Source organism: Vulpes lagopus, chromosome 19 (genome assembly GCF_018345385.1).
Source record: "Vulpes lagopus strain Blue_001 chromosome 19, ASM1834538v1, whole genome shotgun sequence".
Classification (NCBI taxonomy): Eukaryota; Metazoa; Chordata; class Mammalia; order Carnivora; family Canidae; genus Vulpes; species Vulpes lagopus.
In genome coordinates, this window is record NC_054842.1 from 33902592 (window position 1) to 33918771 (window position 16180).

Consider the following 16180-nt stretch of genomic DNA (forward strand, 5'->3'; position numbering starts at 1 on the left):
GCCTCTCTGGGTGTAAAGAGGGCCTCGGAGCTTAGCATTGTGTCAGCTACTCATTGTTGACTGTTGGCAGGGCGCTTTCGCGAGGGAGGGTGAAAAGGTTTTGAGAACTGTGTAGGCCCTCCCTCGCCGAGGCGAACGCTACAGTGCCTGCCCCAGGCCGATTGGCGTCGTCCCTGCCTCTGTAAAGCAGATCCTCTCGAGTGCCGGCTTTGCATAAGGCGGCAGCATTGGCTAGTTAGTGAGGAAGGAAAGCAGCTAGACTGGGAAAACGCCGCCTCCGCTCTGGAATGCGACTTCTCTCCCCCACAGCGGTAAGGACGGCTTTCAGGGGCTCAGAGACGGACGTGAGAACGTGACCCAGACCTGCCCTTGAACGGCGCCTCTTCTACCCGCCTTTCCGTGGCTCGCCTCCTCAACTTCGCAGTACCAAAAGTGAATTCTTCATCTCCCAGGTCATCAGCCCCATTTACGACTAAATTCTCTGTTGCTAGAGCCAGCTCTGTTTTAATATTGCCTTAGAAGCGCTCAATTCCTTTACAGTCTTCAGAGCCGGTCTCCAGTAAGTTACCCCTATTTCTGGTTTCTTTCCCAAAAGGTCACAAAGTGTGTGGCTGTTTGACTGGAGGAAGTCGCAACCAACCTTGTTGGGTATGAATTCGTGACTGGAGATACACATATATGTGTGTGTATATACTAATATATATTAATATTAGTATATACACACACACACTCATCTCTGGTTAATTTATTTTGTATTCTCTGCAAAGATTGTTGGCAGCTTTCCCTGTTATTAAAGATGCTAGTCTCAATCCTTGCTCATAGATATAACTTCATTTAGTTTTCCTGGGATCAAAGCTATGAGACTACAAATTCTCCAGTTTGATATTCTCTCCATCTTGAAATATCTGTAGTCCCATGTTGTTTGTGATCTCAAAAATTCTCACCAAATAAACCTGTTCTCCCCGTCTTTCCAAAGCCAGTCCTCCTTGGACTGCGTATGCCATCCCTTCCCACCTCCTTACACCAGTACATTGGTAAGGTCTTGTATCTTCAATGTCCTTATCCACCAGCTGCTTCTGTTTTTCAACACAGTTTCCATTGTCTTTTTAAAAATTTCAGTGCTACTATTCTCTCCAGTTACTGTACTATCAACCTTCCTTTCACGGTCATTTCTGAAAAGAAGCAGTCACCACCTTCTTTTATACTTTATTCCTTAGCCTGTATCAATCAGACTTCGTAATAGCAAAATGAAATTGCACCTTAAGATCAACAGAGTTCTAATTAACAATCATTTTCTCATTCATCATTTTCTTGACACATCCAATCCCTAAACCCTCCTTAAAGTCCTATTTCCCTTTATTTTAAGGTAATCCCTGGTATCTACAACCTGCCTGATTTACTGGTCTTATACTGTTGCTCGCTCCTACTCCTTCCATCCCACAGTTCAACTCCTCTCTGTCCTTCTCTACTACATTCTTTCACTTCAAAAGTCTTCCAAAATTATGATTTCTGATTTTTCCCTCAACTAAAATTCCTACTGTTCAGCTTACTTGACAGGAAGCTCCAGCTTAAAATTTAAACATTTAAAATGATATTTTTTAAAATTCAAATTTCCTATTTTCTCTTTAATAGCATTGTCATCTTAGTTTAATAATAAAAAACAAGGACTCCAGAACCATACTGCTCTGGAAAGCTGTGTGGATAAATCTCTTTGTGCCTCAGTTTCCTCACTTGTTGGAATAACAATAATACCTGTCTCATAGAGTTGCTATGAGTATTAAACAAATTAACGATTATATAGAAATGCCATTGGTGTTATTGAAGTGTTGTTTTTATCTTGTTAAGAACTTTTTGACAATTTTTTTAAATATCCAAGGGCATGCATGAGTAGTCAACTTTCTGAGTTTAGAGAAATCTAAAATGTTCTTTATTTTGCTCTCTCACTTAACTCAGTGGTTGAGCTGGTGTTTATAAATAATTACCTAGTCTTCTAGTTTCTAATTTGTAAGGCTAGACTTTATGCTTTTCCTTCAAAATAGCCCAACTCCCAAGATATCCTCATTCAGATTTCTTACTTTTTTCTCCCAGTGCTTTATCCTCATGCAAGGCTGTTCCTCTCCACCAACTCCCATTGTCTTAGGTCCTAACAAGCATAATAATAGCCTTCTAAAAAGTCTTTGTCTTTCATTCACCACCCTTTAAAAAACGCACAAAAGCTTTTTGTGATTCCTTTGGTTTATAAATTATAATCAAAATTACTTAATGGTATTGAAGAAATGACTTGATCTTTTTCCAATTTCTGCCTATTTTCTCACAAATTCTTCATATTAGTTGATTTAGCCTGAAAAAATCATAAATGTAAGCAAACAAAAGATACATTTAAAGTTTAGCTATTTGGTAAGATAAGGTGATGAGTTATCATAATATGTTGACTTTGTTATGGAATCACACATTTCCCAGGAGCCCCTGCTTCCATGAAATTCTTAATCGAGATTCCAAAATTCTTGGCAAAGATATTCAAAACCACAGTTTTCATGAACAGCTTCAAGCCATAGCTATGAACAAAATATCAAAACAGATATCTGAAACTAGTGTGGATATTACTTAAAGATTCTTAAATATTATTTAGGGTAGATTGGGGTGCCTCCATGGCTCAGTTGGTTAAGCTTCTGAATCTCAGGGTTGTGAGTTCAAGCCCAATGTTGGCTCCACACTGGGCGTGGAGCCTACTTAAAAAAATATTTTTTTAAAAATTAAGGATAGGGGATCCCTGGATGGCTCAGCGGTTTGGCGCCTACCTTTGGCCCAGGGCGTGATCCTGGAGTCCCGGGATCGAGTCCCACGTCGGGCTCCCGGCATGGAGCCTGCTTCTCCCTCCTCCTGTGTCTCTGCCTCTCTCTATCATAAATAAATAAATAAATCTTTAAAAAAAATTAAGGATAGGGAATAAAGTATTGGTTTGTTTAGTCCATGTTCCTTGGTGACCTTGGAATTCTACCTCATTGCTCATTTCAAATCATTTGAAATGAGCCCTGGCCCACTTTGAAGATTCATCCTTAATAGGTTTGATGTCTAAGAAAGGAAGACACATACCCACTACAGTTTTATTTCGACTCAATTTCTTAGCCAACCTGGTACAAAAGTAGATATTTAATATTATATATTTAAAAATTGCAGTTACAGAGTTATACATCAATGTATTGTAAGTGTAATATAAATGCATTGCAGAATAAATGGTTAACATTAATCAATACCATGAAGAATTCTGCCTTACAATACTAGGAGCTAGTCTGTGACTATTTTTAAAGGTTTTTTACTTAAGTAATCTCTACACCCAATGTGGGCTCAAACTCAAAACCCTGAGATTAATAGTCGCATGCTCTATTGACAGCTAGGCACACCTAGTTTGTGACTAGTTAGATGGCAGAGTAACTTTAAAATTTGTCTTTTTTCCTATTTGGATAATTTTAACATGAAGATTTCAAAGTGAAACATGTTCAGACAATTTGTTCTCATGACTAGAATGATGGTATTCCTTTCACAAAAGGCTTTTTTCATTTTAGTGATTTTACATTTCTAGAGCTGTTTTAGGCACAATAAAGAAGGTATAGAAGGAGGAAGGTATAGAGATTTCCCATACACCCACACATACATAGCCTTCTTCCCTATTATCAACATTACTTACCAGAATGATACATTTGTTGCCAAAGATGAACCTATATTGACACATCATAATCACCCAAAGTCCAGTTTACCTTAGGGTTCACTCTTGGTGGTGTATGTTCTCTGGAATTGGATAAATGTATAATGCTATCTATCATTCTAATAACATACTAGTATTTTCATTATCCAAAAAATCTGTACTCTGTATATTCATCCTTCCTTCTCCCTGACCCCTGGCAACCACTGATTTTTTTATTCTTTCCATAGTTTTATCTTTTCCAAAATGTCATGTTGTTATAATCATACAATATGTAGCCTTTCAGACTGGTTTATTTCACTCGATAATATGCTTTAAGTTTCCTCTATGTCAGGGGATCCCTGGGTGGCTCAGCAGTTTAGCTCCTGCCTTTGGCCCAGGGTGTGATCCTGGGGTCCCAGGATCGAGTCCCACGTCGGGCTCCCTGCATGGAGCCTGCTTCTCCCTCTGCCTGTGTCTCTGCCTCTGTGTGTGTGTGTGTGTGTGTGTGTGTGTGTGTGTGTCTCATGAATAAATAAATAAAATCTTTTTTAAAAAAGTTTCTTCTATGTCTTTTCATGACTTGATTGTTCATGTTTTTTATTAGTGCTGAATAATAATCCATTATCCAGATGTACCACAATTTATTTATCCATTCATCTACTGAGGGATATATTGGTTGCTTCCAAGTTTTGGAAATTCTGAATAACGCTGCTGTCAGGATTCCTATGCAAGTTTTTTGTGAACATGTTTTCAACTCATTTGGATAAATACCAAGGAGTGTGATTGCTGGATCATATGGTAAGAGTATATTTAGTTTTGTAAGAAACTGCCAAATTGTCTTCCAAAGTGGCTGAACCAGGGTGCCTGGGTGGCTCACTCAGTTTGGCATCTGCCTTCAGCTTAGGTCATGCTTCCAGAGTCCTGGGATCAGGCCCTACATCCTGCTCCCTGCTTGGCAGGGAGCCTACCTCTTCTCCCTCTGCTCCTCCCACAGATGCTCTCTCTCTCTCTCTCTCTCTCTCTCTCACTCACTTTCTCTCAAATGAATAAAAAAGTCTTGAAAACACACACACACACACACACAAAGCCACTAAACCATTTTACATTCTAACCAGCAACATAGGAGTGTTCCTATTGCTCCACATCTTTGACAGCATATGGTATTGTCAGTGTAGTGTTCCACATTTAGGCCATTCCAGTCGGTGTATAGTGGGATCTCATTGTTGTTTCAGTTTGCATTTCCCTGGTGACATATGATGTAGGGCATCTTTTCATATGCTTGTTTGCCACTCTATATCTTCTTTGGTGAGATATCTGTTAAGGTCTTTGGCCTATTTCTTATTTGAGTTGTTTGTTTTCTTACCATTGCATTTTAAGAATTCTCTGTATATTTTGGATAATAGTCCTTTTTTTAATTTTTTTTTTTTAATTTATGACAGTCACACAGAGAGAGAGAGAGAGAGAGAGAGAGGCAGAGACACAGGCAGAGGGAGAAGCAGGCTCCATGCACCGGGAGCCCGATGTGGGATTCGATCCCGGGTCTCCAGGATCGCGCCCTGGGCCAAAGGCAGGCGCCAAACTGCTGCGCCACCCAGGGATCCCTGGATAACAGTCCTTTATCATATGTGTCTTTTGCATGTATTTTGTCCAAGTCTGTGGCTTGTCTTCTAATTCTTTTGTTGTTGTCTTTTGCTGAGCAGAAGTTTTTAATCTTGATGAAGTTCAGCTTATCAATTATTTATTTCACAGATTTATCTTTGCTGTCGTGTCTAAAAAGATGTCACTATACCCAAGTCATCTAGGTTTTTTTCCTCTATTATCATCTAGGAGTTATATAGTTTTGCATTTCACATTTAGGTCTGTGATCCATGTTGAGTTAATTTTTTATGAGGGATGTAAGATCTATAGTTTTTTGGTTGTTGTGTTTTGTTTTGTTTTGTTTGCCTATAGATGTCCAATTGTTCCAGAACCATTTATTGAAAGACTATCTTTTCTCTATTTTAACACCTTTCCTCCTTTGTTAGAGAACAGTTGACTATATTTATGAGATTTTATTTCTGGACTCTCTATTCCATTGACCTGTCTGTTCTTTTGCCAAGTATCACACTATCTTGATTACTGTAGCTTAATGGTAAGTCTTGAAGTCAGGTAGCATCAGTCCACCAACTTTGTTCTTCTCCTTTAATATTGTGCTGGCTGTTCTGGGTCTTTTGTTTCTCCATATAAACTTTATTCTTTTTATTGAAGTATAATTAACATTTAGTGTTTCTGGTGTACAATATAATGATTCAACAATTCTGCACATTACTCAATGCTTATTTTTTTTTAAAGATTTTATTTATTCATGAGAGACACACAGAGAGAAAGAGAGAGAGAGGCAGAGAGATAGGCAGAGGGAGAAGCAGGCTCCATGTAGGGAGCCTGATGTAGAAGTCGATCCTGGGACTCCAGGATCACACCCTGGGCTGAAGGCAGGCACTAAACCACTAAGCCACCCAGGGATCCCCTACTCAGTGCTTATTAAGGAAATGTACTCTTGATCCCTTTTATCTATTTCATCCCTCCATCACCTTGCTTCTCCATATACACTTTAGAATCATTTTTGTTGGGATCCCTGGGTGGCTCAGTGGTTTAGCACCTGCCTTTGGCCCAGGGCGCAATCCTGGAGTCCTGGGATCGAGTCCCATGTCGGGCTCCCTGCATGTAGCCTGCTTCTCCCTCTGCCTGTGTCTCTGCCTCTCTCTCTCTCTCTCTTTCTCTCTCTCCTCTCTCTGTGTCTATCATGAATAAATAAATAAAATCTTTAAAAAGAAAAGAATCAGGGATCCCTGGGTGGCGCAGCGGTTTGGCGCCTGCCTTTGACCCAGGGCGCGATCCCGGAGACCCGGATCGAATCCCACGTCGGGCTCCCGGTGCATGGAGCCTGCTTCTCCCTCTGCCTGTGTCTCTGCCTCTCTCTCTCTCTCTGTGTGACTATCATAAATAAATAAAATAAAAAAAAAGAAAAGAATCATTTGTTGATATCCATAAAAAGAAAAGAATCATTTGTTGATATCCATAAAATAACTTGCTGGGACTTTTATTTGAATGGCATTATCAATAAATCAAGTGGGAAGAACTGACATCTTGATGATACTGAGTTTTCCTATCCATGAACATGGACTGTCTTTCCATTTATGTAGTTCTCTGATTGCTTTCATCAGAGTTTTGTAGTTTTCTTCATATAGATCTTATAAAAATGACTTTTCAAAGTAACATTTTATTCATGATTCTTCCCTTCTTGACCCTTTTTACAGAGTTCTAGGTGCAGCTATTACATATTTAGACCAAAGAGGTTTCCTGATTATGCTTTCTCATTCTTCACTTTCACTACTTTTATAAACTGCATGAATATCTGTAATATAGTATTTTAGGGATCATGACCAGTCTTATTTTACTCTCCCAAAATGAAGTATTCTTCTTCACATTTTCACTTAGTTATAGGATATTTGCTGTTGTTTGTACTGTTAGATCTTTGCAAAAATCAGAAATTATTTTCCTTTCTTTCTCACTCTTGCAGTTAAGGTGTCCCACCAACTGGTAGTGCTATGTCAGGCCTTAACTATCAGATTAACCTGTGGTCATTCCATTCCTTTTTTTTTTAAACTTTTTTTTTTAAAGATTTTATTTACTTATTCACAAGAGACACAGAGAGAGAGACAGGCAGAGACACAGGCAGAGGGAGAGGCAGGCTCCATGCAGGGAGCCTGACATGGGACTCCATCCTCCACCCCCACCCCCACCCCACCCCCCCCCCACCCCCCCCCCCACCCCCCCCCCCCCCCCGGGTCTCCAGGATCACGCCCTGGGCTGAAGGCGGCACTAAGCCACTGAGCCACCTGGGCTGCCTTTTTTTTTTTTTTTTTTTTTTTTTTAATGTAGGCTCTACACCCAGAATGGAGATTGACACAGGACTTACGAGATCAAAACCTGAGCTGAGATCAAGAGTCAGACACTAAACCAACTGAGCCACCCAGGTACCCCTTCCATTCCTTTTTTAATACTAACAACACAATTCCTTCTAAATATGAGCAATTACCAATGTTGGTAATAAGAGGGACTAGAATACCTAGTATAAGAATACTTTCAGGGGATCCCTGGGTGGCGCAGCGGTTTGGCGCCTGCCTTTGGCCCAGGGCGCGATCCTGGAGACCCGGGATCGAATCCCACATCAGGCTCCCGGTGCATGGAGCCTGCTTCTCCCTCTGCCTGTGTCTCTGTGCCTCTCTCTCTCTCTCTGTGACTATCATAAAAAAATAAAAAAAATTAAAAAAAAAAAAAAGAATACTTTCAGAATCAGTAACCTGGTTGCAGGCAAAACCCTATCCCCCTAAAATGGAGGACAAGAACTACTCAGACAGGTAAGAAAGAAAATTCATAAGTAGTAGGGCTAAAACTAGTGTGGAAAGGAGCTAAGGATTCTTATATATTCCCTAAGTTAGAGAATAAAATATCAGTAGAACAATAAGTAGAGGGCTAAAACTAGTGTGGAAAGGAGCTAAGGATTCTTATATATTCCCTAAGTTAGAGAATAAAATATCAGTAGAACAATCATTTGCTTACTCCAAGTTTCTTGGTGTCCTTGGAATTTCCACCTCATTGCTTCATCTGTCATGAAGCCTGCCCAACTTTAGGGAGTCATCTTTGATAGGATAGATACAAAACAAAATATTGTTTCTATATAAACAGGAAAAAAAACAGTATGTTTTTGCAAAGAAATGCACACATGGCAATAAATAAGAAACAAATTAAATTATAACAAATAGCACAAAATAATTTATGATGAAAAGCAACAAATATTATAACCCTTCTTTTTTAAAGATTTTTTTTTATTTATTCATGAGAGACACAGAGATGCAGAGACATAGGCAGAGGGAGAAGCAGGCTCACCACCCAGATCCTGCTGTCGGACTTGATCCCAGGACCCCAGGATCATGCCCTGAGCTAAAGGCAGATGCTCAACCACTGAGCTGCCCAGGAGTCCCTATTATAACCCTTTCTACTTCTTGGATCAATCCCCAGGAGGAATCTCTTTTACATGTTTTTGTTTGATTGTGATTACTTAAATATTTCTAAATATGCTTATAATAGCTTTATGCAATATCTAATGACTCCCTGCTATAAAAGGTAAGGATTATGCTAACATCCACTTCAACATTTAACAGTTACATTCATTTAACTATTTTGTTGGTTATCTTTGTAACTTTTAATAATATAATGTGAAACTCTAAATAATATTTCAACCTTAGATAGAAAATATTTCCAACTCTCCAATTTTACTACTGCCATTCTTCCTTCTCACCTTCCACTCACCTCCCTTAAACATAGTAAGTCTTTTCTATTCTGTCCTTTGGTTGACTCAAAGTTAACAGCCAACTTCCAGGCTAAGAAGAGTGTCAAGATTACATTTTCTTCTCCACAGCACTTCTGTCAGAACCAATAGAAAGTCATCAAAGGGGATCCCTGGGTGGCGCAGCGGTTTGGCGCCTGCCTTTGGCCCAGGGCGCGATCCTGGAGACCCGGGATCGAATCCCACATCGGGCTCCTGGTGCATGGAGCCTGCTTCTCCCTCCGCCTGTGTCTCTGCCTCTCTCTCTCTCTCTGTGACTATCATAAATAAATAAAAAATTTTTAAAAAATTAAAAAAAAAAAAAAAAGAAAGTCATCAAAGGAGAATGTGCAGAACATGAAGATCAAATGGATTCTCTTTCCTTATCATCAACTGCCCAAATATTTATGCTTCATATTTGGGCCACAGACTGCTTATATGGCTTTATTTTTCCTAGAGTTTCAAATTGCCTTTCTTTTCCTCACTGTGTATTTTACCTAATTTATCATATCAAGTTTTTTCATTTGCTTTACTCTTTTACAGAAGAGTCTCTTTCTTTTGTCCCTGGTGTTTGCCCCTAATCACCTAATGAAACTTTGGCTTTCTGCCTCCACTTAACCTCATTGTTCTTTAACCCTGCTACCCACCTTTACTTCTCTTTACCCTGCTCCACAGTTGGAGCCACTCTTTTTCTAGAAACCATGTCTACTTTTTTGGTTTATCTTCTTGGTTTTTTTGAAAATATTGCCAATAAGTAGTTTATGGAAGAGTGGGAGGAAAACTTTCAGAGTTTTTAAAAGATTATTTATTTTAGAGAGAGAGAGAGTGAGCATGCAGGGCAGGGGGAGGGACAGAGCTCCCTCTGGAGAGAGTCTTAAGCACACTCCTGGCTGAGTACATAGCCTGCCTTGGGGCTTGATCCCATGACCCTAAAATCACAACCTGAGCTGTAACCAAGAGTTGGACACTGACTGTACCACTCAGGTGCCCCACTTTCAGTTTTTTAATATTTGAAAGCATTTTTATTCAGCTAAGTCTATATAGCTGATTTACTTTCCCTCAGAACTCTAAAGGCATTGTCTGATGTATTCTAGTATTCAATGGTATTAATACATTAGATGGAAGTATAGTCTTATTCTTAATAAATGACTAGTTTCTTATTTCTTTCATCATCATCAGAAGTTTATACATGTTTAATTTACTTTATTAGCTCTAAATCATCTCCTGGTTAAAATATTTTATGAAAACAGGGGCTCCTGGGTGGCTCAGTTGATTAGGTGTCTGACTCTTGATTTTGACTCTGGTCATGATCTCAGGGTCATTAGATCAAGCTCCACTAGGAGCTCTGAGCTGGGCATAGAGACTACTTAAGATTCTCTTTCTCTCTCTCTCTCTCTCTCTCTCTCTCTTTCTCCGCCCCCCGTCTGCCACTTTCCTCACCTCATTCACATGTTTTCTCTCTCCCTAAAATATATATATTTTATGAAATGTGAAATATATATATTTTATAAAACACATATTCAAATCACTTTCTATAACCTTTTAGTGCATCTTTTTTTATAATCAAGTTATTTTTAAAAAAGAACTTTTTAATAGAAATATTACATGCATGCAACCAATTGAAAAAGTAAAAGTTAGTAGCCTTTCCTTTTCCCTTGACATCTTATTTCCCCTTTCCAGAGGCAATCACTGTTATCCATTTCCAGAAGCCTTTGGACTTTCTCTTTAATCTGAGTGTTATGACATTTCTAGGGATAAAAATTTAATAGCAAGCTATTAGGATCAGAATTGCAGATTTTTCTTTCCGAATCAATGTAAGCAATCAATGACTACAAATATCTTCTGTCAATGACACCTTTGTAGACATTTACTGGGCACCTACTAGTATATATGGCAAATAGTTGATACGGTTTTTTTGTTTGTGTTTTGAATTTTTTGTTTGCTTAGGTTTGGTTTGGTTTTGTTTGGGTAGAGCTTTATTGAGGTGTGACAACTTATAATAAACTGTACAAATTCAAGGTATATGATTTAATGGGCTATGACACATATATAAATCCATAGAACCATCACCACAATCAGAATAATCAATATACTCATCAACTCCAAAAGTTCCGTCATAGCCCTTTGTAATTTATTTTCCCCTGCCCCACTTATTCATCCCATCCCCAGGCAGCCACTGTTCTGCTTTCTGTCTACTGGTTTGCTTTCTATCACTATAAGTTATTTTCATTTTCTGGAATTTTATATAAATGGAATAATAATTTAGGTACTCATTTTTGTTTTATTTCTTTACTCAGCATAATTGAGATTCAACCATGTTGTTGCATTTATCAATCATTCATTCCATTTTAGTGCTGCTATAGTATTGCATTGTATGATTATATTATAATTTATCCACTTATCTGCTGATGGATATTTTGTACATACTTTTTGCTGAATAAGACATTGTGATTATGTTTCACTGGATTTGGTCTTTAGGGAGACTATAGAAAGGCTCTAGAGCAAGGGCCAGTAATTCAAATGCCTGCAGGAGCCAGGCAGATAACATAAGTAAGTAGAGGGAAGAGGGAAACTCAGTGTAATAAAAGCAACAGTTTAAGCCTTATGGTGAATGACAAACTGACACTTGGCCCCCGTGTTGGGAGGGGTGGAGATTGTGACTTATGGAGGAGTTGGAGCCCAGTTGAAAGCAGGTAGCTGCTTCTCAGAGCCAGCTGATTGTTGCAATGTTGTCGAATGTTGCCAGGTTTTCTTTATTCTTCTTTTTTCTTGTCCTCAGGGACAGTCACAAATCCAGATTTTGTGTAAAGTTTCATGAGTTTTTGTTTAATCTTTAAAATGGCCCTATTTTCTTCCCTTCTCAAATATGGAAACAAATGAGAAATAAGATTCAGTAATCAAACAGAAGAAAATTAAAATACTGGCTTGAATAAAAATCCTAACATTTGTTTAAATGGGTATTGAATATATTTTTATTCACTGTATTATTCTCTCTCCTTTTGGTCATGTTTGAAATTTTCATAATACAATTTATAAAAATCAGCTTGGATAAAGTCAATTAGAGAAAGAGGTTTGGTTTGGCCAGTGGGCTTGCTATTGGTCTCCTCACTACAACCCACAACTGAATACATTACCTAGTTCCAAAGGGAGAACTGGACAACCTCAGGCCTTCCCATGGAATTCAGGCCTGCTCTATACATTTATAACACTAAAGAACACAGAATTTGTTGAATCCTACTGACAAGCCAGAGGATAAAGAAAGACAGAGAGAAAGAGTGCGACAAAGAGAGAAACACAGAAAGCCTAGAAAGGGTTTAGTCTTTCAAGCTTAAACCCTTCTCATAATCTCATCCATCAGAGAAATCATCCCCACTTCTGTGGGGAGTAACTGAGGAGTACTTCTCATTCTTTTTCTTCATGGAGAAAGGAAATTCTTTCGCGTCTATGAAAACAGAGGGAGTGAGAAATTTAAACGCTTCACCCCTGTGATGAACATTGTGATGCACTGCCCAGATTCCCCTACAATAAGGACTTGTTGTCTGAGTATACTGTATATACTGTTGGCAGTCTTTGGTATCTTCAGGATTGCTACAATTGCAGAAAGCTGCATTATTCAAGTTTAGGCCCTTCCCAGGGTGTCCCACATTCAATTACTGAACAAAGTTGGGGCATAAGAGCCTGACCATCTTAGCCAACCTGGGACAACTCTGAAGGTCAAGTCTAATCTCCCAAACTTCCTATGGAACCTGCATACAAGTCCTTTTCTCCCTTTGCTCATTCCTGTTTCTTTCCCCTCCCTTCTATAACTATTAATTCCAAGGGCATTCCCTAACAAATATTGAGCCTGTTAAATTCTATCTCATAGTCTCTTCCCTGAGAACTCAAGCAACGACAGTTGGTGCCAGGACTGAGATCTTAAAAAACAGGCACTCAGATGGGGTTTCAGAGCTTGATCATTACCTGCCAATGGTAATGACAGGTACCTGTCAATAAGGACCCTTATCATAAGATTACAGTTCACTTGTGAAACTTTCATGGGTGTTGAATCAAGTTAGTATACCAGTGGAAGGGTAAGTATTTCAGAAATATAGGGAAAATAGCAACTATAAGGACAATGAAATTGAGTAGTGCTATGTATCCCCCCAAATGTATATGTTGAAGTCATAATCCCTAATGTGATTATATCTGGAGATAGAGCTTTTAAGAGATAATTAAGGCTAGGGGCACCTGAATGGCACAGTTGGTTAAGCCTCCAGATCTTGGTTTCAGCTCAGGTTATGATCTCAGGGTCATAAGATTGAGCCCTGCTTCAGGCTCCATGCTCAGCTCAGAGTCTGCTTGAATTTCTCTCTCCCTCTCCCTATGCCCTTTCCTCCATGTTCTCTCTCTCTCTCTCTCAAATAAATACATCTTTTTTAAAAAGAGGTAATTAAGGCTAAATGAAGTCATGGGTAGGATCCTCATCTGATAGGATTAATGGTCTTATAAGAAGAGAAATAGAGATCTCTTTTTCTTCCTCTCCCTCCCTTCTTTCCTTCCCCTCTTCCTTTCTCTCTCTTTTCCTCTCTCTCCCTCTTGCTTCCTCTCTCCCTCTCTCTCCATGCATGCCAAAGAAAAGGCCACTGTGAGGACATTTGAGAAGGTAGGTATCTGCCTGCCAAGAAGAGAGCTCTAACCAGAAACCGAACAGACCAGCAGGTACCTTGATCTCAGACTTCGCAGAGCTGTAAGAAATAAATTTGTTCAAGCCATTTATCTATGGTATTTTGTTATAGTAGCCCAAGCTGACTAAAACAGGTGGCTGTTCCTTAGCCAGATTGATGTGCTAGAAAAAGACAGTGAAAAGCTAAGAGTGATTAATCATCAGTTGAAAGTTAAAAATAAAGACAACAGTCTTTTCAATAGCATACAAAGTGGCTCTCATCTCCTGAAGTGGGAGACTAAAGTAAGCTGAAGAATAAACTCAGTCATAGTGGCTAAGCTCCAAAGATTAAATTTCTAATCAAGACAAGTGTACTAAGCCAAGGTCAAGGCCCTGGTTGAGGGGAAAAATGAGACTTAACACATTAGATGAGGATATTCCTAGAAGTAGCTCAAAGTTCTCTATTAAGACCTATCTCTTCCCCATTGTTCAGAGATGATGCAGAGACCTCTTCCCCTCAAGACAACAAATTACCTCCCTCAAAAAGATTTGCTCTCAGGATGTCTCCTGTCCAGTGGCTCTTAATGACATTCAGTCTCAATATGCTGGATATGATAATGCAGAAAAGGAACTACCCGAAAGGAACTTGAATATCTAGTCAGGTTGAACTGAGATTGTATGTGTAGGATTGACTTTTGAAGGTACTTGATGAAAATGTAAAGAATATAAGGTGGATAACAGAGAAACTAGATTTGGGAGCACTTTCCCAGTACTCAAGATTTAACATCATAAATAGAACCACAAGAGACCATGTGAATTTGCTATTAGGATAGTTTCTAGAAGCATGGAAAAAGTGATGGCCCCATAGGGGTTAATGCCATGAGGTTAAAATGCCCGAGTTGCCATGGCAAACAGTAGAAGAAAGATTGAAAAGATTAGACAATTGATAATGCTGGAGACCATATATTATGTAAAAATGAAAAATCTGCCAGATGCTTCACTTACAGAAGGTCAGGAGGCTACGCCATATGTCAAGGACATAAGAAATGTACTGCTGTGAGGGGCACCTGTCTCATTAAGAGGCTTAGTGGTGACTTTCTATAGGCCAGGGCTGAAAGTAAAGGAAGCCATTAAAGAACTGCATTTATTGATAGCAATAGGTATAATAGGACCTCAAAATTATAGAGGCTGGATTGTGGTGTTTAGTTGTCAGAAGCCTAGGTGGACAATTATTTTAATATAAAATCAGAGGAGCAGTCAGGGGGAAGTGATCCACAAAGAATTATAAAGATAATAAATAGAACATGGTGTCCGTAGGGGGAAAAAAAAAAGATGGTTAGCCAATGAGGGTATTACTTAGTTTGTATAATCAGATGAATTAAAAAATATATTACCAGGAGTCTGAGTCAGTCACCCCAATTAACATCACAATTCCTTGCCAAGTTTTAAAATGTGAATCTGTTTTTAGACCTGGAGCCTATTAACTCAAGAAGAAAGCATATCCCCATGAGGAAGGAACTTGCAACACTATGGCAAATGTACACAGTAATGATTTCCTCAGTATTTCCCCAAAGATTGTTCTAAACCCTTTGTACCTAAGGCCGTTTACTCAGAGAACTGTGCATTGGGAAAATGGGAATATGTAAATATTTCAAGGACTGTGATCACAGATTCTGAATTGACTTTGATACTTGGAGACCCAAAGAATCACCATGGTCCCTTTCTTTGAGTAGGTGCATTATGGGGGTCAGGTAATAAATGAAATCCTATCCAAAGTCCAGGTTACAGTAGCCCCACTGGTCTGTAGACCCACATGTTAGTTATTTCTTCTCAAATATATAATCAGAATATGTATACTTCATAGGTAACACAGACCTCTCATTGAGTCCTTGGCCTATGAAGTAACAACTATCCAAAACCTTTGAGATGCAGCAAAGGAATCATAAGAGGAAAGTATATAGCAACACAAACCCTTCTCAAGAAACAAGAAAGTTCTCAAATACACAAGCTAAGCTTACTCCTAAAGGAGATGGAGAAAGAACAGCAAATAAAACATAAACCAAGCAGAATATGAGAAATAATAAAAGATTAGAGAAAAAATCCATGAAATTGAAACCAAAAGAACAGTAGAACAGGTCAACCAAACCAGGAGCTGATTCATTAGAAGAATTAATAAGATTGATAAACCCCTAACCAGACATATCAAAAAGAACAGAAAGGACTCAAATTAATAAAATCATGAATGAAAGAGGAGAGGCTATGACTGACACCAAGGAAATACACACAATTTTAAGAACATATTATGAGCAACTTTTTGCCAACAAATTAAGCAATCTAGAAGAAATGGATGCATTCATACAAACTTATAAACTACCAAAACTGAAACAGGAATAAATAAAAAACCTGAACATATCCATAACCAGCAAGGAAATTGAAGCAGTAATCAAAAGTCTCCCAACAGGGATGCCTGAGTGGCTCAGTCATTTGA